Source organism: Ochlerotatus camptorhynchus, unplaced genomic scaffold, assembly GCF_037179485.1.
Source record: "Ochlerotatus camptorhynchus isolate MF236.1 unplaced genomic scaffold, CSIRO-AGI_Acam_v1.1 ptg000549l, whole genome shotgun sequence".
In the NCBI taxonomy this organism is placed as follows: domain Eukaryota; kingdom Metazoa; phylum Arthropoda; class Insecta; order Diptera; family Culicidae; genus Ochlerotatus; species Ochlerotatus camptorhynchus.
Window position 1 is genome coordinate 92,730 of NW_027041032.1, and position 21,889 is coordinate 114,618.

Here is a 21,889-nt window from a genome sequence, read left to right on the forward strand (position 1 = left end):
TGTGTTTATGTATGGAGGCGCTTACTGAAGCAGTGGGATGCGGAGTTTTACGAGAGTGGAGGGTGCTTTCAAAACGCGAGTGAGAATTGATTTTTATATTTTTCACTATGGTCGATCTCCTTGATTTAGTGAAAGGCGAAAATATCGGTTGTAAAATCGATTTTCGATAACGCCTAAGGCCTTAACGATTAGGTGTCAAAGGACTTTTTTGAATTTTATCAAAGCAAATTAAGTCAAACAATATCAAATAAACTCCCGCCTTTTCATTTGCGAAAGACACATATCACCAATAGGTGAATTAATATGACTATTTTGAATCATCTGAATGAAGGAATTCTTGGAATGCTGTGATTCTTAATAATATCAATAAAGGTCTGTGCATGCATAAGATAAGTAGTCAGTTGTTTGTGAACCAAATTTATTAATCTCGGTTAAAAATTAAAGGGTTGTTTCCTAGACACGACTGCAGTATGACGTAGACCTACGTAAAAATGTATGTCATGCATATTTGACCATCATACTTTATCTTATTTTTTTTGGTTATGGTTCAAAACTCGTGACAATTAATGTTAGCATAACGTTCATCTTACGCATGAGATATTTAAATTTAATGTAATGGTTAAGAACTGACAGAATTTTCACTACATAACTGCATTGGATTGATCAATGTTAAGCTATTTTGTTGTGATCAATGTGCACTAAATTTGACATCGACATCGACTACAATAGGAACTAACACTATTTCTTCTCACTTTTTTTTTGTTGATTTGCATCTCAGTATAGTACACAAAAACGCCATATTGTGGGATAAAACAATACCCAAAAAAATACTTTATTTCAGTAGCTCCATCATTAGTATTAAATTAGGTCTCTGAAGCAGAGAAGAGAGTGATGGTTGCATTTTATGATAATGCAACAGGCGGTTGTGTTTTCCCTATCTGAAGACGGTATTTTAAATATTGAACAAAATGTTTGTTCATATGTCAGCAAAGTAGGAGAGGAAGGGGTATAACGATCATACGGGGTTAGTGTTAATTTCGTTAATTCTGGAATCTATTTTGGGAATGCCTGCCTCTTCGTGTAAATTTTTCATTCTAGTGTCGAAAGGACGATCAAGAACCATCCTCAGCACTCTATTCTGAGCGACCTGAATTTTGTTCCTGTGAGTCTGTGCACATGATTCCCACACCGGAGCTGCGTAGAGGATCGCAGGTGCTATGATTTGTTTGTAGACGGCCAGTTTGTTCACCCTTGAGAGGCGGGATCTGCGGAAAATCAGCGGATACAGACACCTAACCAAGGTAGAACACTTGACTACAGTTTTCTCTACATGCGAACGGAAGAGGAGCTTTTCATCAAACAACATCCCGAGATAGGTTACTTCGGCAGACCACTCAACCCTTGTGCCATCCATGATTACAGTACAAGATGGAGCCGGTTTTAGTTTGGGCGATTGCCGATGGAGGAACATGACCGCTTGAGTTTTGGAGGCATTGATTTTAAGTTTCCACGTGGTGGCATAATCAGCAAAGACGTTAAGGCATCGTTGAAGTTTGTTCGTTATTTCGCGAGGTATCAATAGCTGTGCGGCATCTTCTTCCTTCTGTGGTCAACTCGTTGCTTGCAGGCAGCCTTTCGTTTACTGGAGAAAACCACCACTCACCACGCGGTGATTGAACACCGTTTGGTGAGACCGGATGGAATTCAACTTTGAAATCTGTGTTAGGGAAATCGCTTGTCGCAGGCAATGGTGATTATTTTAATTATCAGAGCAACAGTTGCACATTCGTGCAATTTTCAATAGTGACATTTTGAATAATTATGAAGTTTTAAATTTAACCGAAAAAATTCCTATCGATTGGCGTATAAAGAATTAAAATCCACCATCACTGGATCAAAATCAGACTACTTTCATGCCGCGACCGACTTTGGTTTTGGAAATTGCAACTCCAATGTTGCCCTAAAGTACATGGTATGTTAGATTTAAACATATCTAGAAAGAGCTGGAATTAGGCGTAACAGCTTTTGTAAACAATGACTTCTCTCGATGATTGTTAGGAATTCAAGGCACGTCCACGCAAACCAACATTACCATCGGGTAGAGTAAGTCTTACCCTACCCGATGGTGATGTTGATTTGCTTGGGCGAGCCTTGACTTTCAAGACATCATTGAAGTTAGTCATTGTTTACAAAAGCTGTTACGCCCGAAATCCAGCTATATCTTGAAATGGGAACTAACATCCGATTGATGACCTTGACATGTGTCCAAAAATACTCTTTTACAAATTTATGGTGTTCCTGAAAATGACCGTTTTGTCGTGATAGTTGAGTAATGCTGAGCTATTAGGGTGTTAAACACAGATGAGGCTGGAGAGCTGCATGTTGTTTGGAATGAGAGTGACGCGCTTGGCATAGATCGCCCACATCGACTGACGATCAATAGCGGTGCGGTTTTTTCATCCTTATATGGATGCTCATGTGGGCTACACCTCGCTGCTTGCAACGGTTGAGGCCAGCCTTGATTCGTGCAACTTTCAATAGGAACATTTAGAAAAATTATAAAGTCTTCAGTTTAACACATGCGTAGGAATATTTCTAATCGATTGGTGAAAAAAATAATTGAAATTGGTTCAGGGGCAGCTGAGCTATTATCGCTCAAAATCTTTCGAAATTTTGTTACATGTTTCATTTTCGGTCTTCACAAAGTGTACCCCCATATAGAAATCACAGACGTAGTCCTACGATACAGCTTTTTTACTTCGGATGTTATTCATCACCCGTACTAGCTTTCTGAATCCAAACTGTTCCGGAAGGAGATTGAGAATGAGTTTCTCGAACAATTTGCTCAGCACTGAAAGGAGGCTAATTGGAGCTTGAAGGCAATGTTGGATCTTTTCCGGGTTTGCGGATTGGTATGATTTTTGCTACCTTCCAGATGCTTGGACAGTAGTGCAGTTCCAAGCATCTGTTGAAGATAGCGGTTCGAAGAGACTGTACTTTCATGCTGAGTCTCTTCAAGATCAAGTTGAATATACCGTCAAACCCGGGAGCCTTGATGTTCTTGGTGCATTTCAGCGCTGAGCAAATCTGTTGTACTGTAATCATATCCGCCGGAGGCATGACACAAGGGGAGGCATCTAGGTTTTGAACGCATTGCGCAACCTGATCTTCGAGCGGACTTTGGATACTCGAGCCAAGAAAATGCGATGAAGCGACATGCTCGCCGATCGCATTTGCTTTCTCCTGTGGGGTGATTAAAAGCCGATCGTCATCATTTTCGACTCTGAGAGGTGGAACGGGTTTGGGATGAGTTTTCAGGAACTTGGCTACCTTCCAGAATGGTCTAAAGCGGTCGTCCAGATTCTGGACTACACCCCCGAAACTTTCATTTCGGAGTGAGTCCATTCTGGAAGCAATCTGCCTGTTCAGATCGGCAATTTCACGTTTTTTGCCCAGATCTCCAGTCCTCTGAAACTTGCGTCTACGAACATTTCTCAGGCGAATCAAGAGTTGGGTGTGGAAGAGTCCCTCCAACGCTCGGTCGATATCCTCAACGGTGTCAAGCGGCGGGTTGTCGATGATGTGCCTGTCTACCACGCGTCCAAACTGGGACCAGTTTACGCGATGGTCGTCCTTGCGCAGGCTTGAAACAGGAGTCACGTTGTAGCCCAGTTTAGCCACCACCGGCTGGTGGTCGGAGTTGAGTTCGCTCAAGGCTACCGGCGTGGACAAGCCGATATTTGTCAGGAACAGGTCTAGCGTCGATGGGTTGCCCGCCGGTGAGATAAATGTTGGTTCATCCGAAAACCAAACGGAGTACAGCCCATGCTGTGAGTGGTCGAACAGCAGACGATCGTTCTGGTTCTGCTGCTAGTTCCGCCAGGCCTCATGGTGAGCGTTTAGATCTCCTCCAACTACGAAGTGGGAACCGGTACGGGTGATGGTGGACAGATCCTTTTTGAATTTAGCCGCTAGTCCACTGCTGGCGGCACACTGTCGAGGGCAGTAGACGGCGATGAACTGGACGTATCCAGTCGACGACTCCACCTCCACACCAAGGGCCTCGATGATAGAGGTGCGGATATGGGACAGAGTGTGGTATTTTATTCCTTTCTTGACGACGACCGCAACACCACCCCCCTGGAGCTGATGCGATCAAGCCGAATAATGTTGTGGGCAGGCAACCAGAAGCTGTCGCCGGAATTTAGATGGGTCTCTGATAGGAGGCCCACGTCGATACTATGCTTGCGGAGGAAGTCAGCAAGCTCGAACTTTTTGGTTCGTACACAGCAAGCGTTCCAAGTGACTATAGGTTACGGTTTAGACGCCATACTGAGCACTTACTAAACTTACCGGGCTTGTTGCGGTACTGACGAAGAGCGCTGGTCATGTCGACGAAAATCTTCATCAGCTCATCCGCAGAGAAGAGATCGGGATTGGCGTTTTGTGCTGGTGGTTGTCTCCAGAATCCAGGGGAATGGAGAGCTTTGTCCAGCTGAGGCACCAGACGTTTCTTGACGGGGGCCGGATTGCACCCGTGGATTTGCTTGACCGTGTTGCGTAACACGAAGAGGCGGGAAGTCCTCCACCCTGAATGCCGGAGTGTTTTCCTTTTTCCGTCCTGGTTGGCTTCTTGTCGACGCTTGCTTTCGGATCCGCTTGAAATCCTCCACTGTTTGTCGGACCCTTGATGAGCTCTACCACAGTTGGTGCATTTGCACGTTTCCGATTAGTCGACAACGCACTCGGAGGAGACATGATTTTGGGTGCATTTGCCACAGCGCGGATTGATGTAGCACTTTCGGGTGCCATGCCCGAAATTCAGGCAACGCTGACACTGGGTGACGTTGGACGGCCGCCACAGTATGGCTTCTATTGAACAATGATGAAGTTAATAGAGCGGATGGCCTTCAACGCATTAAGCGTCACCGTTGCCTTCTGGAAATGTATCAGGAAAAGGCAATCCGGGTACGTTTTCACGTTTTCGTCTCTCCTCGTCATCCGGAAGACTGCGATTGGGGCTAGCTTGTAATGGTCCTTAAGTTCTTCTTCGATCGACTTGGGGTCGAAGTTCGGTTAGCCCCTGATGACTACCTTGAAGGGCTTCTCACCGGGGATGTCATGTGTGAAGTATTCCGCCCTGGAATCCTTCAGGTATTTCACGGTTGCGTCATACTCCGCTTTGGTACGCAGCATCACCTTGGTGCCGATCCTGCTCAGCATGAATTCAGCTGCAACGCCCAGCGATGTGAGATCGCCAATGAGCGTACTGAGTGGCACTTTCATCACCACCAGTGGAGGAAGCTTAACTTTTGCCGCACTCGGGACGGCAGAATTTTCATGGTCGACGGTAACGCCGAATTCACCGATGTCGCTGACGTTCGTCATGGTGTCACGGCCACTCGCACCATCGGACTGGCCCTGATTCTTTTTCCTTTTCTTCGTCCGCTTCACTTCCGGTGGTGGGGCATTTTCAACATCGGTGGGAAGAGTAGCGTACCTTGTCTCGGCCGTTGTCTTACATTTGGTGCCGTCGTAAACCACATCAAAAGCAGCTTCAATGCCATGTACTCCAGAGCTCCCTGTTGCGTATAAACCTTGATTGACAGCTCCCAGCATCGAAGTAGCAAACCGTTTCTGCATATCCGCATCGATGCTTACGACTTGCCTAATTTCCTTATCCGGATCAGTGCCCACAGCTTTGAATATGATGGCCACCGGAATCGAATCGCACTTCAGATAGAACTTTCTTTACATGATCCGACAGCAGAATCATCCTAGACCTCTTTTCGTGGTTCGAACTCGTTACCTGTCACTGGATTACGTTTTTGTAATCATCTTGCTCCAGGAAACATGTTGTTGAATCACAATCACCTTCCCTCTTCGTGCTAAAATCACCGAAGCAATCAAACTTTGCACACGCACATATATGTATGGATGAATACCAAACACATTTAAAAATTGAGCGTTGCGCTGATTGTGTTACAGTTTATTTGTTTATATTTTAAAATTTTATAACAGTCGAGTAGTTTGAAACAATTTTGAAACTCAGCATTGCAAATATGAAACAAAAAAGAAGAAAACATAATTTGCCTGATAATTGCTACAAATTAAAAGTAACATTCAAAAACGTCTCATACTTTTTCGCAACGGAAACATCTCGTCACGCCTTAATCAATTCAAGGACTTCTCATCAGACCAAAATCCAAACCCGATAGTTGATGAGCAGTTCGCCCACCCCACCACACTCTTCTGCAGCCCAATACATTTGCTCCCAGTCATCCAAATCAGCCATCCATATTCATGACCGAAACTCGTCAAATGCAGTCGGCAGGCAGCAATAGTTCGTCTCATCATCCTCGTCCAGAAACCACTTTAAATCCATCATCAAGAGGAAGAGAAAAAAAAACGGATCCCCCTTTTCTTCGGTGGTGATGGATCTGCTTGGCGGAGGAGGTTGCATATCTACCCTGCGTCAAGCACCACTACAAAGCCCCAGATATTTTCCGGGTGGATGAACAGCGGTTCATTAGTGTTGGTGACCCCGCGCACCGCGCATTTTACCCGTTCTACCTTTCTTCGAACCGAAAATAAGGGTTGGTTGGTTGGATTGTTGGTTGGATGGATGGATGGATGGGTTGGTAATGGATGGATCAGTTCGTGGCTCGGTGGGTGGTGATGGTTGTTGAATGTCTCGCTGCATTTGCCGCGCGTCGATTACACGGAGGAGCTAGTCCACGCCATATTGTACAAAGTTGTGAGTTATCTGTTTCTAGTATAACTCTTACTTTCACGAAAAGTTGTCCGAAATTAAAATTATGGGCGCTTTTTGAAGGGAACGCACGCATGAACAATCAGTGAATAACTAGCTCTAAATTTAACATGTCAGCACTGGAAGTAATTCATGAATGTTAAGGTAGTTCTGAAGAGGCTATTATTGGAATCAGTGTTGGAAAAATCAGCAATCAATTGATATTTTTCCGCTCTCATTCGATCTCAATAACACGCGTGATGTTGGAACAAAATATCATGCTTGATATTGATTTTACAAGCTTCTTTTGTTATTGCAAGACTATTCACAACGTGCAAAAACCAAGCTGAGAGTTGACTCGACACAAAAATGATTCCGTTGCACATCGTTTTCTTAGAAAGAGGAAGTATAGTTTGCTATCTCTTCTTACTCTTCACCGATGGCAGACACGAAGTGACTGCTGCCAGCCGTTATGGAAGTTTCGGTTGCGTTCGGGTGTAAAGCAAAAATCATGAAACTCAATCTCACCACAGTTTGTAGAGATTTGCAATTGGTGAGTTTTGTTAGCTTGATATTCCGAGCTGCGATACCACAGCTGGCAAAATCAACCGCAGTTGTTTGCTTGTTGTTTTTTGTCTACGAAAATCAAGCGTGATCTTGGGCGTTGGTAAGATTTGATTTTTTTGATATTTTCCCAACACTGATGGGAATTATGAGTAGTATTCTAGGGAACTCAATTTAAAGCAAATCTGAAGAAAATTCAAGGCGCATTCCAAGGAAATTTACCATTGTGGAACTAACGATGGTGTATCAAACACATTGGATCTATCATCATGAACCTTAACGAAGGCCTTCCTGGAGGATAAATGTGATTATAACCAACGAACGACCTACGGCGGAAGACCAAGGCGGCTCAGTTTTGCGATAGCGATGTCATGAGGGACTTTGTATAAAGCTTCAGGGAAGTCAATGTAAACGGCGTCTACTTGCTGACGCTTTTCTATGCTACCAATAAGAGTGTTGGTGTACCCGAGCAGCACACTTGTCACTGAACAGCTGTGGATGTAATTTATTTATGTCACAATTAAGTTACAGCAATCTATTATGATGTGTTGCTTGGGTAGGACATCAAGTTGGAGATCGTCGAGCGCTTTTTCATGAATCCATGCTGGAACTCCGAGATTATAGTTTGCACAGCTGGATACAACTTGTCATGCAGAAGACTTTCGATAACTTTGTTTGGTCAAGGATTGAGATAGGTCGGTAGTTTTCCACACTGTGAATGTTACCTGACTTGAAGATCGGTGTAATTGATGCAAGCTTCCAGGAATCCGCAAAAACGCCATCCAGGAGTGAACAAGTAAAGATAGACATAACGGATGTGGCCAACGATGCTGCACAATTCTTGATGAAAGATGGTGGAATACGATCCTGACCTGGGCCTTTCGATGCATCTACCAAGCAAAGAGCTTTGAAAATAGTGTCATGGCAGAAGTTAAGCTGCTGCAGACGAATGTTGTTGTAGTTCGGTAATTGGTTGATGTACTGCTGCTGCGGAGGAGTATGATCAAGTTCGAAAACGCTTCGGAAGGAATCAACGAAGAGGTTTCCAGAAGTGGCATCGGTGAAGGAGCATAGATTACAGTAGGTAACGACTGCCGGAATACTAGCTGATCTTTGCGAGCGTTTACGAAAAAACAAAATGACCCAGTCGGCGCCGCCGGGATGTTCTGAGACATAACATCTCTGATCACGCCTTCCTTCGGATGGGAAGTAAAGCCGTTGGTCCCCGGTTCATGAGTTGATGGGTCGATAGGTATGGTCCAGGTAGTCGATAGCATTGGTGCTCAGCACGGAAAACAAGATCGACGGAAAAAACAAACCAAAGGAAAAAAAAAAGACAAAATGACGATGGGTTTTCTTGGAAGCCACTCTGGAGGTTATCGATATACTCACGAAAGTGAACTTCTTGCAAACTGTTCCCAAGTAACCAAAAGTTCCGCATTCAACGATAAAACTCACTTCTAAGTTCCATAAAGTTCAAACAAAGTTCCGACAGAACTTTCTTCTCAAGTAACCAAAATGTCCACATTCAACGATAAAACCCACTTTCAAGATCCATAAAGTTCCGATGCGTACTTCTAGCAACTTGATGTTCAAAAAACCTCCAAAAACCAACCCTAAGCACTTATTAAGAACTTCAAGAAGGCTGAAAACATGGCCACAACAAAGTCCTGAATAAGTTTTCAGCGGAACTTCTTAGCAACTTTAAAGTATCTTAAAAGTTCCCTGCGGAACTTCTTAGCAACTTGAAAGTGTCTTAAAAGGTCCGTCATAGCCCACACAAAACAATCCGCACAAGTCTTTATTAGTAACAAAATTTAATATACGTAATTATGAAATGATCAGTGACTCAAATAAATCATAATTCTCATGTTTATGCAGTGCATCAATATTCTATCCTTAAATGTTGAACTAATGAACAATTTCTTGGATTCAAGCCTGTTTATTCGACATGCGATCTACAATCCTACGACAAATGTCCTGGAGTACCAGGCGGGCAAACACCAATTTAAAATTCAACAAGGTGTTGTCAGTCAGTCAGCTGGCACTGAAAACTCCAACAGTAGGCGGGACAACAGCTCACTTTAATGTATCTCAGATGACGTAGTGGTTCGTGTTGGGGCTTGCATGAAGAAGGACTGGGTTTAATTCTTCACACAGCTCCAATACTACTACTAATGCTGATAAATCAATAAACGTTCATACCTGCCTTTAAAAATAACTTCCATAAAGACCTGACTTTCATAAAAGCGTGAACTAAATATAAAATTGATGTAGAGGACAAAAACCTTTTTTCACTTATTTTCTAAAAGTTCTGTTCAAGTTCCGCCAGAAGCTACATAGAATGCTCTTCAATTATGGTACCAGAACTTTCAAGTTCTTATAAAGACATGAAAATGAGGCTGCTTAGAATTCTACAGACCACCTTCAACCAAGCTGCTTAAGCCACAAATAGCGTTTTATCAGAACTTGTGGTTACTTGGGTTGTACTCGGCTTCTGCAAGCTGCGCACCATACTTGTATTCAGCAGTCCTGGAGCGAAAGTAACGTTTACGGGCCTTACGCAGACGGTTACGCAGATTACGCAATTGCGGATTCCACCAAGAAGGTCTACGAGCCTTTACCGGAACAGTATCATCATGGAGTACTTGATAAATATTGTCATAGAATACGGACACGGCGGCATCAATGGTAGGTAAGTTAAGTAATTGCCCCCAATCTAACGCTGAAATTCTCACATTAATAACATCGAAATCACACCGTGCTAAATTGTACTCACTGCGTGCTGCCGGATACGATGACGGATGGTCGCTCGCTAATTGCTTATGATAGCGATCAACTTTCAAAATGACAGATGGTGGTTCAAACAGCTCAATATGATCTGAATCACTGACCAGCACCAGGTCGAGAAGTTTACCATCCGCGTTGACCAGATCGCAGCCAGTAAGGACTCGACTACAGCAAGTTCCTGTTCAGATGAAGCTTTGAGAGGTAAGAATCCTTGGACATCCTCATCGAAGTCCCAAGCTAGATTCGGCAGGTTGTAATCACCCAAAACTGTAGTCCTATCATGAGGGCTAGCCATTTCAAGAACCTATTGCACGGAGTCGGCGTGCTTGGTGTAGTAGATGTCGAGTTGACTACTGGGACGAATGTAAATGCAACACAGGAAAAGCGATTGATGTGGTAGTATAACTTGCACAGCAATTTGTTCGAGATTTTCGCAATCAACCAGATGGACGGCTTTACAATTCAGCACGGATTTCACGGCAATTGGGACACCACCACCACGTCGTAGTACACTGGTGCGGGAATTGCGGTCACAGCGGTAGATAGTGATAGTTCAGCATTCACGATGTCAGTATGAAGCCACGTTTCTGTGAACACCACAACGTCAAAACCACAAGAACGCAGCGAATGGAGCAGAGCATTCGCTTTAGTTCTCAAACCACGGACGTTTTGATAGTAGACGGTCAAATGAGCACGAGTGTTGACGAGAGCAGTAAGTATAAGAAGTATTTGTATTTGACGGACCAGGATCTGCGTTCAGTCCGGGGTTCCAAAAATGCATACGAACTAGCAACCCTAAACGTTGTTCACCCGTGCATGACTCACCGCTTCTTTTGGGTATTGTTTTTATTGGTAAGAATTGAAGTTAGAGGTCAAATGTTACTGAAGATATGTTAACGATAATTTATTTTCATATGTTCATATTCATCTCCTTACAATACACCAAGCCATAGTGGTAATCCTCATTGTTCTTCATCAGCAGTTCTTTCGGTCGATGCGTCATCGACTTTGGAAAGCAACCGTTCCGTGATGAGTGTATGAATCATGACCACGTTTTGAGTCCATTGCTGCAATGGAAGCGCTCTGCCCCTTGTTGGCGATACAATGAAACCACTAGAAGTGGATCCCGTTCTGATGGAGGAGGCTTATAGGATAGCGGAAGATAAAGTGTTTATTGTGTTGTACCTTTTGACTATGATCTCATCGAACCGGTGGAAACTAACAATTTAAATTGGCTCACTACTTGACTAGCTCCAAGCAAATCGATTAACGTAGCCCATTCTAGTCGAAATTCTAGTACTATACTATGTTTGTTTTGATTCACTATGAAAGTTTGACAGATAAAATGAGGGGTTTGTGGATTTATCTAAGGGTGGATCGATTATCTTGGGACCGAAGAGAGTACCAGAGCTGAGCCAAAAAGTTGAGCAAGTTTCTTCGAGACCTTCTGGTCTTAGAGTTACCTCTATGGTTGTACGATGTTTTGTATAGTGAACAAGAATCCTCGGCTCTATAAAGTTAAATCGATTGAGCCTTATCAAATAAATAATAAAAAAAAAAGTCGATTGGGTAAAGTGGGTTTGATCTCATCGAAGCCAACATCAGTTCAAAGTTTAAATCAATCCTCAACTTTCAGTTGCCCACATCCATCAAAGGCATGATCCCACCGACAACGACAGGACATGGAATGGCACCACCCAACACTCATACATACCTTCGCATCACATCGAGCCGCTTACTCGTGCACAGCTCACATATAAATGGGGAGGCCAGGCACCATACCGTGAAGTTCAGCTAATGGGATTGTGTCACTAGTCCGCCGAGCTTTGCCCCCATTCATTCCGCTGGCTCTCGGTGTCGGCAGCGAGCGGTAGTTGCACTGGAATGCTTCATTTTTTGTTGTTTATTTTCCAAACCAAGGTACACATACAGATATTGATTAATATCTGGTGAAGCCACTGCCGGAGAGCCGCGGTTCAAATTTTATTTTCGCACACTAATATTCCCCGAAAACTCCTGGCGTCAGAAAGGGTGCACCTTTACCGATTGGAGAAATACTTCACGGTCACAATTCTGTTCGGCCAGATTTTGCTCAAACACAAACAAAACACTTTGCACTCAAAAATGCAAGCAACTCCCATAAGGAGGCACACCAGCACTAATCGAAATCGATTTTCTCCAGCTCAACCCTATTGGTGTATACTTGTTGCGGAGGATTCGCGCGGGTCACCCAACCGATGGTCGGGCGGAGGTTCACTATTCTGCCTACACTGGAACTTGCCTATGTTGCGCTTTTTCTTCTTGTTTCTTCTCTTCACTTGTTCCTTCCTTTTGGAGGGAATCGCTTTCGACACGCACCGAGCACCGAAGATCGATCGATTCCGGGGCCGCGTCGATGTTCGGCTCCGCTGGTCTTTGGCCCAGGTCTTCTACCCCCACTGTATCGTTACTGATAAGAAAATCAATTTTCCATCTTTCGTTCTTTCTTTTTTTTGCACTCGTTTCGTACGCTTTTCAGTCGCTTGGGGCTAGCTTTCAGCTGCACCACCTCCGAATATTCACATAGCCAGAGCCTGGACCATATCAAGTATCTGTGTTTTCCCTTCCAGGCATTGTACTCGCGTCGTCGTCGTTGCTATGTACTTCCCAAGCTTGATCCCTTGAAGCACATGTAGCTATGTACGACAAACTGCGCCACCCACTGCCCTCCCCCTGGAGACTGGTGGACAGCAGCGCACACGGTGCTCTGATAACACACACCGAGCAGGAGATGGGATGCTGTGCGACGATGCTGCTATTGCTGTTGCTGCTTTTGATACTGCTGCCACTAGGGGAGCGCTACTGGGGCTGAACCGCGTGAACTTTTCCGGACATTTTTGTGATCCGAACCGGACAGGACGAGAGACTAGCGCGAACTGAAACGGCGAACAAATGCGATACGGAATACTCCCTTTTCCGACTTTGGAAGGTTGACCGGGAAAATCGGAAATCGACGAAAAGAGTGGGTGGCCGGTGGTAGGTGGATGACACTCACAGTACTGGTGCTTGTGAAGGAAAGAGTGTCCTGGTACACTAATGGGTTGTATTGGTGAAGGATCGGAGAGGGAGAACGAGCACTATTGGTGATGTTATTTCTCAGAGAGTGGGAGGCGGTGTTCGGTTGGCGCCAAAATTTTCCAACAACAACTATCAACGACTTGAATTCCGAACTTTATCGTTCGGTATCCGCAGTGGCGTAGCGTGATTGGGTGACACCTCCAATTATTGTCAATAATTCCAGAGACGTTGAATAGAGACTATAAATACTGTAGATTCCATAGATAAGTTAGTGTTGACAAACGAGCATGACGTCATCATGGTGTGTTTTGTGGGGAAGTATTGCAATATTATGAGCACAAAACGCTTTTCACACTCCACATTCGGAATTATTTCGCGGGAAACGGGAGAAGAAAATATTACGCAAACCACTCCTTGATTCATTGTTGCAAAGGTTTGCTTTACACTTCATTTTGAACTTTTGCGCACAAAACAAAACAAAACTGCACAACGAAGAGCATTATGATGGCATGAACAGTTTTCACAAATGCCAGTAAGAGCATTTATTTTTCATGGTTGCCAAAAACACTTTTTGTGCCTCCGCGTATCTATGGAAATTATGATCTATGTATCTATAATAGGCTGAAGCAAGAAGAACCAAACGAACCGTCAAACGCTGAATCAAACGAGCAAAGTAAATAAACATTACTGTTCGCTCAATTTGCCAGAAAGGAATATTGCCCACAATGATGGAAAAAGTGTTTTTTTTTTTTAAATAGAAGGGTCTGTGCCTTGGGGCACGAACGGAAGCTTGACGTAGGACCGCTAGTGGACTGAACAAATATGTTGAGCCTTTAGTTCTTTTAATTGATCGATAATCTATTATCTTAGTCATCTTAGCCGTTTCCAGAGAAGGGCCGTTATTTGTTTTTTTTGTGTCCTTTTGATCGTTTGGGACGACTACCATGTAGCTGATGAAAAATAGTGGTATTGATACCTGTAATTTTAAAAGTTTGTTTGTGATATTAAATTCTGAATGATGATATTATTACTTTCCTATAGCAGTAACTATAGAGTGATGGTAAGAGAAATAGTTGATGAATACTGTAAATATAAGATCTGGAATATGTAGCGCAAAAGCCGTGAGTGGTCGGAACAAACGTGTTTGCTCTTAGTTCTTTCAATTATTCTGTATTTGAATTGTTGGCCCTGAAAAGGGCCTTTTGTTTTTCAAATGGTGTGTGTGTGTGTATTCAATCTAACCCCCACTGGCCGGCAGTGGTATTATGGAAGAAATTTGCTTACAACAATCCTTGATGTTATAATTTGAAGCAAGTTTAATCCGGGAGTTAGAAAGCGATAGCTCTACTGCAGATTCAGCAACCCATTTCAGAATGCCTGGTTATTCACGTCCATTCCGAGGTTACTTTCACATCCAATAAGCCCCGCATGTAAACACTACCGTTATCATATGAATGATGGTATTGCAAACACACTTCCAGATTTCGAAATGTGATGTTTCGAAATCTGGCGCGTATTTAGTAATATGTGGAAATATGCATTTATGATTGATTATAAATCTGATCGATCTCACCAAATTCTGCCTCCAAAAAAGGACCGATTTGTTCACTCGCGGTAATCGAAAAAATCTTCCGCGTTGTTTTTACAACCCAACACGACATTTTGAATCACATTCGAAGTTTTTCATTTGCACCGAATTTTTGCTTGACACCTCATTCGCGTGCAACCTCCGGAGTCCGGAAGGCAGAACGCCAGCACCAAGAAAGAAAAAAAAACCCGGTAAAACCATAGAGGTAAAACTCTTCTTGGGAGGAAGGCAAAGCACCAAAAACAAACGAAATGAAAAACCAACCGACGCGACACCACAGCAATACAGCTTCTCGAAACAAATTCTTGTCCCTGATTTTTCACGTTAATTACAATATCACTTAAAAAAAATTCTTAAGACGTGATAGATCTTAATTTACACTTATCCACACGCGAAAACTAATATTTGTTTGATTTGGTACAATTAAACAAATATGCGAAAAACAGATGAAATCAGCGCCAGCGAAAACAAAACCAACCGTTCGCGGGCAGAGCCTACTGCGTTTTTCAGGGCCTTTTGTTTTTCAAAAGGTGACCCTGAAAAAGACCGTTTTTTTTGTTTTTTTCCTGGTGTCCATCAAAAGGGTTGTTGAAGTTGGAGGGTACGGAACGAATAGGTACTAATCGCTGTTGCCTCTTGGCGCTCCTTTTATTTTGGCGCTATTTGTTGATATTGCTGTTGTATTTGATTCAGTGGATGGAAAACTAACACGAAATGCATAAACGTGCTACCAATTGACGTCTGCGGGAAGGTTTAGAGCTGGATGATTTACGTAAGCTAATTCTCTCACGGAGACTCAATGACCCAAAGCTGATAGTGATTTTCTGAACACTGCTTCTTTGCTGTTATTTCCCTCCATGGCTCAAAAATATTTCAATTTTGTGAACCTGTTTTACCCACCATCTAGAGATCTTAAAAGAAATTCTATAGCGTAGAAATACAGTGGCCTTGAAAAAGGCCATTTTGGATCCAAGAGATTCACATGCTGGGACTTTTGGGATGGCGTGCTTACACCATTGCACAGCGGTTGAAATTTTGCAGGTAATCAATGTTGTAGGCAGCCTAACGGAACGACTGCAGTGGAACGTCCGAAAGATGGTGAAGCTACTCAGAGAGCCTCCGATGTCCGCGTCCTTCAGTGTCCTACCACAGTTGTAGTGACCCTCTCCGTCGCAAATGAAACTGCCATTTTGGATCGAAGCGAACAAACTGGTGTGCTTGGGTAGCTCCAGAGACAGCGTGCTCAGTTGGTTTTCCTGGCAGGATCATTACGCAGGTGATCATTGTAGTCAAACTCAGCTGTGTAACGTTTGAAGGATGTCGTTGCCGTTGGTGATGCTTTTCATTCCGATGTCCGCGTCCACTTTCTGGGTCTTTCAAATTAGTTGTGACGACTGTCCCCACAGCTAATGGAAATGCAACTGATTGCGTTCACTGAATTACAGTCTGTTTTATACTTGCAGAATTGCTAATTAGGCTCATCCCTTTTGGAGTATTTTCGTTAGAGCGTTCCTAGTTGCAAGCATAAGGCAGCATTCACACCAGACCAAGACGTGCTCCAACCAGAATTGAATTGGATTGTTGTGAAAGAGCAACTAGCGCTAGAACAACGCTTTCGTATTGGTGCGATGCGTGCTGTTTCACTCATACGCCATATCCGACGCATATCCGTCCGTCGCTGGAAAATAAACGACGAAGAAACCGATTTGGCAAGCGTTTTTATTACCGCTGCTTTTCTCCTCCCTTTCATTCATTGGTGAAATGGTGAGCGGTCAACCGAGCGGTGAAGTCGCTCATGTGAGCATGCGCAATGTGTCGTGTGTGCGATTTGCGCTCTATCGTTACGTCCGTGTTTTGGATTTTTCGTTACATGTCTGAATTTTGATTTTTCAATGTGACCCCCAGTATAGAAACTAAAGACGTAGTCTTACGTCAAAAAATACGACACAAATTAGACTGTCATACTTATTTGATCGAACTTTGTGCGGGTCATGGATTCTCAGCCTAAAGGCAGAGCTGGTAAATATCACGGCCGTCATGTGACAATGAAAAAACAGGTCCTCTCACTATCACGAGACGAAATGACCGATCATTAGCTTTCTTGTCATTTTCCAATGATCAAGCACTCATGAGAATAATTCTTATGCAGTTTTGACCACCACATTTCTAACTGATTTAGATGAATTTAAGCAAGTAACCATATGTAATCGGTAGAGTGAATATATTTTTAAGATTTCCTTGGTACAAGTAACTTTAATAGCAATACATGAGCTAGTAATCACGATGATCACAGCACTGTCACGTTCTGTCATGACAAAAAAATCGATGAGATTTTGAAGAAAATCTCTGTCATCGTTTTCTCATCCAATGATAGTGACAGAAGTATCTCTGTAAATATCGCATGAGATCTTTCATTGAAAATGACATTTGTCAGCCCTGCCTAAAGGTAACAAAACGCTCAAAAAAAATTCCTGGAAATCGAAATAAACTAACATTTTTCAACGCCATCTTCGTTTTATTTTTGCAAAATATTGCCGCGCACTTCATTTTTATTCAGTTCCAGTCGAACGTTCAAATTTTCTCAACAGCATTGCAGAATGGTATGAAAGTAATTTGAAGCCACTCGAAGAAACATGTTTGCCAGTGACATTGCGAAAAGATCCCTCAAAAATCGTGCTGCTGTTTTGATATAAATTTTATTTGCGCGTCTCAATCAACGTCTCCGAATAATTCTTGTTTACCAAGAAAATAGATGGGAGCGAGACATTTCGCCAATGGATATTTGGCCACCAAAAATTTATCTTGCTGAAGCTAATTTCATCCGAGATTTATATTGTACAATTGTTGCAAAACCAGGATTCAAAATCTTCATGAGATTAATTTTTCCCAGTTTTAAAACTTGCACTAATTTCTTATGAAATTATGCCAAAGATAGTAAAAATCCTTAGGACGTTTTTCCTTCCTTGAAATAGAGCAGTTTTTCCCAAGCATGGAAAATCACTTAAGGTATGCGCACAATAAAATCTAGCCAAAGAAAAACTCACAGTTAATAGTTTTTTTATGCAACAAGTTGCGAAAAGAAGATTTTTTCAGCACGAATCATGCGTAAAATGCAGCTTTGTGAGTAACTGCATATGTACGTTCATGTTGAAAACTGAACTTTCCGATCAAGTAGGTTGGAGTGACTGTCATAAATTTTCAAGCTCTAATCAAGATCAGTCGATAAGAAAACAAGATTAGCTATTATGATTCAGACAATTTACAAGAAATTCGGTGAATGGCGCGTGAAGAACAAAATCCGGTCAGAGGATGAAAAGTGCATGATGGTATATTTATCCCAGGAGATGGCCAGCCCAAGTCCGTCGAGAAAGTGGAGCCACCATTCTATGCTCAATACTGCCATTATAATGAACCAAGATATAAATATTGGTAGTTGCATGAATTTGGTGCAATTTTTAAACGGAAATAGGACGGCTACCGTCCGAAAAAGTCGAAAATTTTCACAGAGGAAAACATTTTTCAATTTTGAAGAACGCCAATATATTTAGCGACGAAGGTAAGTTTTATTAAAATAAAATACGCCCCTCGCTACCACGCCTCTAGTGTTGGGAATCGAAAATCTTTGACAGTGGTTTGTTTACACTTCTATAGAGAACAACTGGTGGAAGTTTGATCAAAGTAGTCGATAACGTTCAGAAATAACGTCAAATGGAACTCGAAAGAAGAAAACATATTGTACACAAACACCTGGAAAGTCCGGAGTGGTCCGGTTTCAAGCTGGCTAAAGTGCTGCAGATACCGAAAACAACAGCTTGTCGAGTGCTCAAAACCTATAAGGAAACTCTGAGTGTGGAAAGGAATTAGCAGACCTACAAAAAAACTGGACCCAGGGATTGTCAGCTGTGCAGCATGGTGTTGAGGTGCGTTAAATCCAACCCCGGTCTTTCGATCCGATATGTGTCCAGAAGGTACAATGCCAACTTTCAAACGGTGCGGAACATCCTTGCCAGGGAAGGATACAAGTCGTACAAAGCCAGTAAACATCCGAACCGGCACATGAAGCCGACCGTGTTTAGACAATGAACTAGCCAACGGCTAAAAATCTCTCTAATAAAGTTTGAAAAAAAAAAATTGTTAAAACACAAGCGCTGCACTTTGATCGATGACGAAACAATACGTCGAACTCGATTTTAAGCAGTTTCCCGGTCAAAAGTTTTACATCGCGACTGGACGTGGGGATGTGCCGGGAAGATTCAAGTTCGTGTTTGCCGACAAGTTTGCGAAGGATTTGCAGTTGTGGTCTGAAAACGAAACCATTCGTCACATCCTCCACGATGACATCCTAAGTTTACATCGAAGAATGCCTGAACAAGTATTGTCGTTCATCCGCAAGCATAGGGGCAAAGTCATCTTTTGGCCCGATTCGGCCAGCTGCCACTACTCCAAGGTGGTCCTGGAATGGTATGCTGCCAACAAGATCGATTTTATCCCCAAGCTAATGAATCCTCCAAATCACCCGGAATTTTGACCAATCGAAAAATACTGGGAAATTTCAAAGCAGCGACTTTGACGAAGCGGCAGGGCAGTCAAGGGGATCCAGCAAATGCGTTCAAAATGGAAGAAATGCTCTGATTCCGTGTCCGTTTCCATTGTGCGTGCGCTGATGGGCTCCATCAAGAGGAAGGTTAAAGATTTTGTTCGAACTGAAGAAATGTAACCATCTAATGCTGTAACTTTGAAGTTTTAATAAAAGTACTGTAAAGCAACCATTATTGGACTTTTTATACTAATTGAATCACGAATTACAGGTCTTTTTGTGTGTACCAATTTACTTTTAGTCAGTCTTTACGAAAGCTCTTGAAATTTAACAAACACAGAAAAGAGCCGAAAAGTAGTACTTGTTATAGTTAGGTAAAGTGAGCCATTATGTCATTCCACCGCATGACGGAAAACAGTTATTATAATGCGGGGTTGCAAACAAATTTACTAACCAGAGTTAATTTATTAATACAAATTATAAGTTGACATATTCGCATAAAAGAACTATTAATTCGACTTCTTATATCCAAATGTTCGAACTTAATTAAAGCATGATTCCATCCATAAGGATTTACACAGTACCTTCAGTCTCCTGATTGGAGTTTCGAACCCCTTCGAATACGGTTGTGCCTAAAGTTTGCTCTCTGTTTTGTTCATAGTTTTCGGCTGCATTTGCCGGATTAGCGCTGGCACTCTGCCTCCCGGACGGTTATACGTGGTTTTCTCGCTTTCCGAGAAGTTTTAGAATCGAGAAAGAAAACATGATTCATCATGTTTGCAAAATTGCATATGTTATATGGTTATATGGTGGTTTTCTCGCTTTCCGAGAAGTTTTAGAATCGAGAAAGAAAACATGATTCATCATGTTTGCAAAATTGCAAGCATCAGAAGATTTGGTGCTATCTGCGTGTTTTGATTTTTTCTCCCGGACTAGAAATTTGTGGCATCGCGAGTGAAAATTTTAATATCAGTTTATTTACGCGGTGATGAGAACGGTGCTGATCTATTTATTGTTAGGGTTTTGCGATGTGCATTGCTTTTGTGCACGGAGTGACTTGAAAAAGAAAAACGAAGAAAAGTGATATTTGGTTGGAGTCGCTGGAGGAGGAATTGTTTAGGGATGACTAGAGAAAAATATGCGTGGAAGCATCGGGAATGTGCTCCCGGGTGTAGTGATTTCGTGAGTACGTTGAAGATTGTTGAAAAGTGTATTTGTGGTGATGCGAATTATGGTTTAGATGACGCATGGCTTCAAACAGTTTGTGTATCCAAATAAAACATATTACATACTAAATACGCACAGGACATCGTCTGCTGACCATTGCCGCGGGTATATCGTGGGAGTCCCAGGTACCCGGTTCAAGCTTTAGTTATCGGCGGTTTTTTTTTTTTTTTTTCTTTATTTTTGTGATTTTTAGCCGTAGGCTAGTTCATCACATCAAGTTGGCGGCGGTGGCTCTTCTTGACCTTCTGCACCCTGAGTAGTTAGTGTGAATAAGGGCGTCTATGTGATGTTTTGCTGTACCTGTTGTGGACATCTAGTGCATCCTGTTTCCTTAACTTGTTGAGGACACCCTGTCTTGCCTCAAAAGTAACCCTTTTTGAAGTACTAGTCTTCACAACATAAAGGGCACCATTACGGAGCATGAGATTTGTTCAAATTATTCGCAGTTCTATTTGTCCAACGCCCCCGGCTGGGTGAGGGATAGAGGATAACACGCACACACACACACCTTCAGTCATCTGATTGGTAGCTTAAAATTTATATCGATTTTTTATTAAAATTTATATCGTTTTTTTAATTAAATTGCATAAGTTTAGGCATAACAGTGTATTTTAAGTAATCTAGACGAAGTTCGGTAGTTTAGCGATTATCGTTTCTGCTGAGCAGAAGGCCGGGAGTTCAATCCCAGGCCTGTCCATTTCCTTGTTTTTATCACTATTCCTAATTCCCTATCCCCATTAGATTCAAATCAACAATCCGATCCGATCGCATCAGACTTACCAGAGTGAATCCAGATAAAAAATAACTTGTTTCACACTAACAAAACTTTCCTTCCAATGGCAATTGTAGGGACATGGTCCCTCAATATCAACGGTTGTCATACTAATTATCATTCCCCTTTCCAAAAGACCGTGGGACGTGGCCGGCGTCAGTGCTGATCTATAAATAGCTTGAATTTGTGAACTTGCACATAGAAGATTGATAAGCTAATCACAATCTATGTGGTTCTCTGTGCAATTCCACTTCTGCTGATCAGAGGCGGATTAGCAACTACGACTACTTTAAACAGTGATCAACTTGCCCCCGGTTTACGGCATCAATGATTGCTATCCGTAGATATTTTGGAATATTGAAAAATACTTCGTTCACATGGAACATGACCGGTAGTGACAAAGATGATAAACACAAGAACTGTTTTTGCTAGAAACTTTGTCTTGCACAAGCACTTGGTGTGCTTGTCTGACGAAACTGTACGTGCATATGATGATCATATTGATTGGCATAGTGTACGATGGTGATGCTACGTGAGATTAACTTTAAAGGCTAACCAATCAGTTTCAATTCACATTGCCCACTTTAACTGTGAAGAATCTGT

At 42.5% G+C, this 21,889-nt stretch overlaps 1 protein-coding gene across 1 annotated transcript in view; it reads right to left on the reverse strand.

Annotated features, from left to right (window-relative positions):
* Window positions 1-12,977, reverse strand: part of LOC135713234 (nuclear transcription factor Y subunit gamma-like) — a 58,062-nt gene extending 45,085 nt beyond the window's left edge. Inside the window, exon 1 of the mRNA XM_065236338.1 lies at window positions 11,820-12,977. The gene's annotated coding sequence lies outside the window, so the exon portion shown is untranslated. The remainder of the gene's footprint in view (window positions 1-11,819) is intronic.
* Window positions 12,978-21,889: the final 8,912 nt, after the last annotated feature.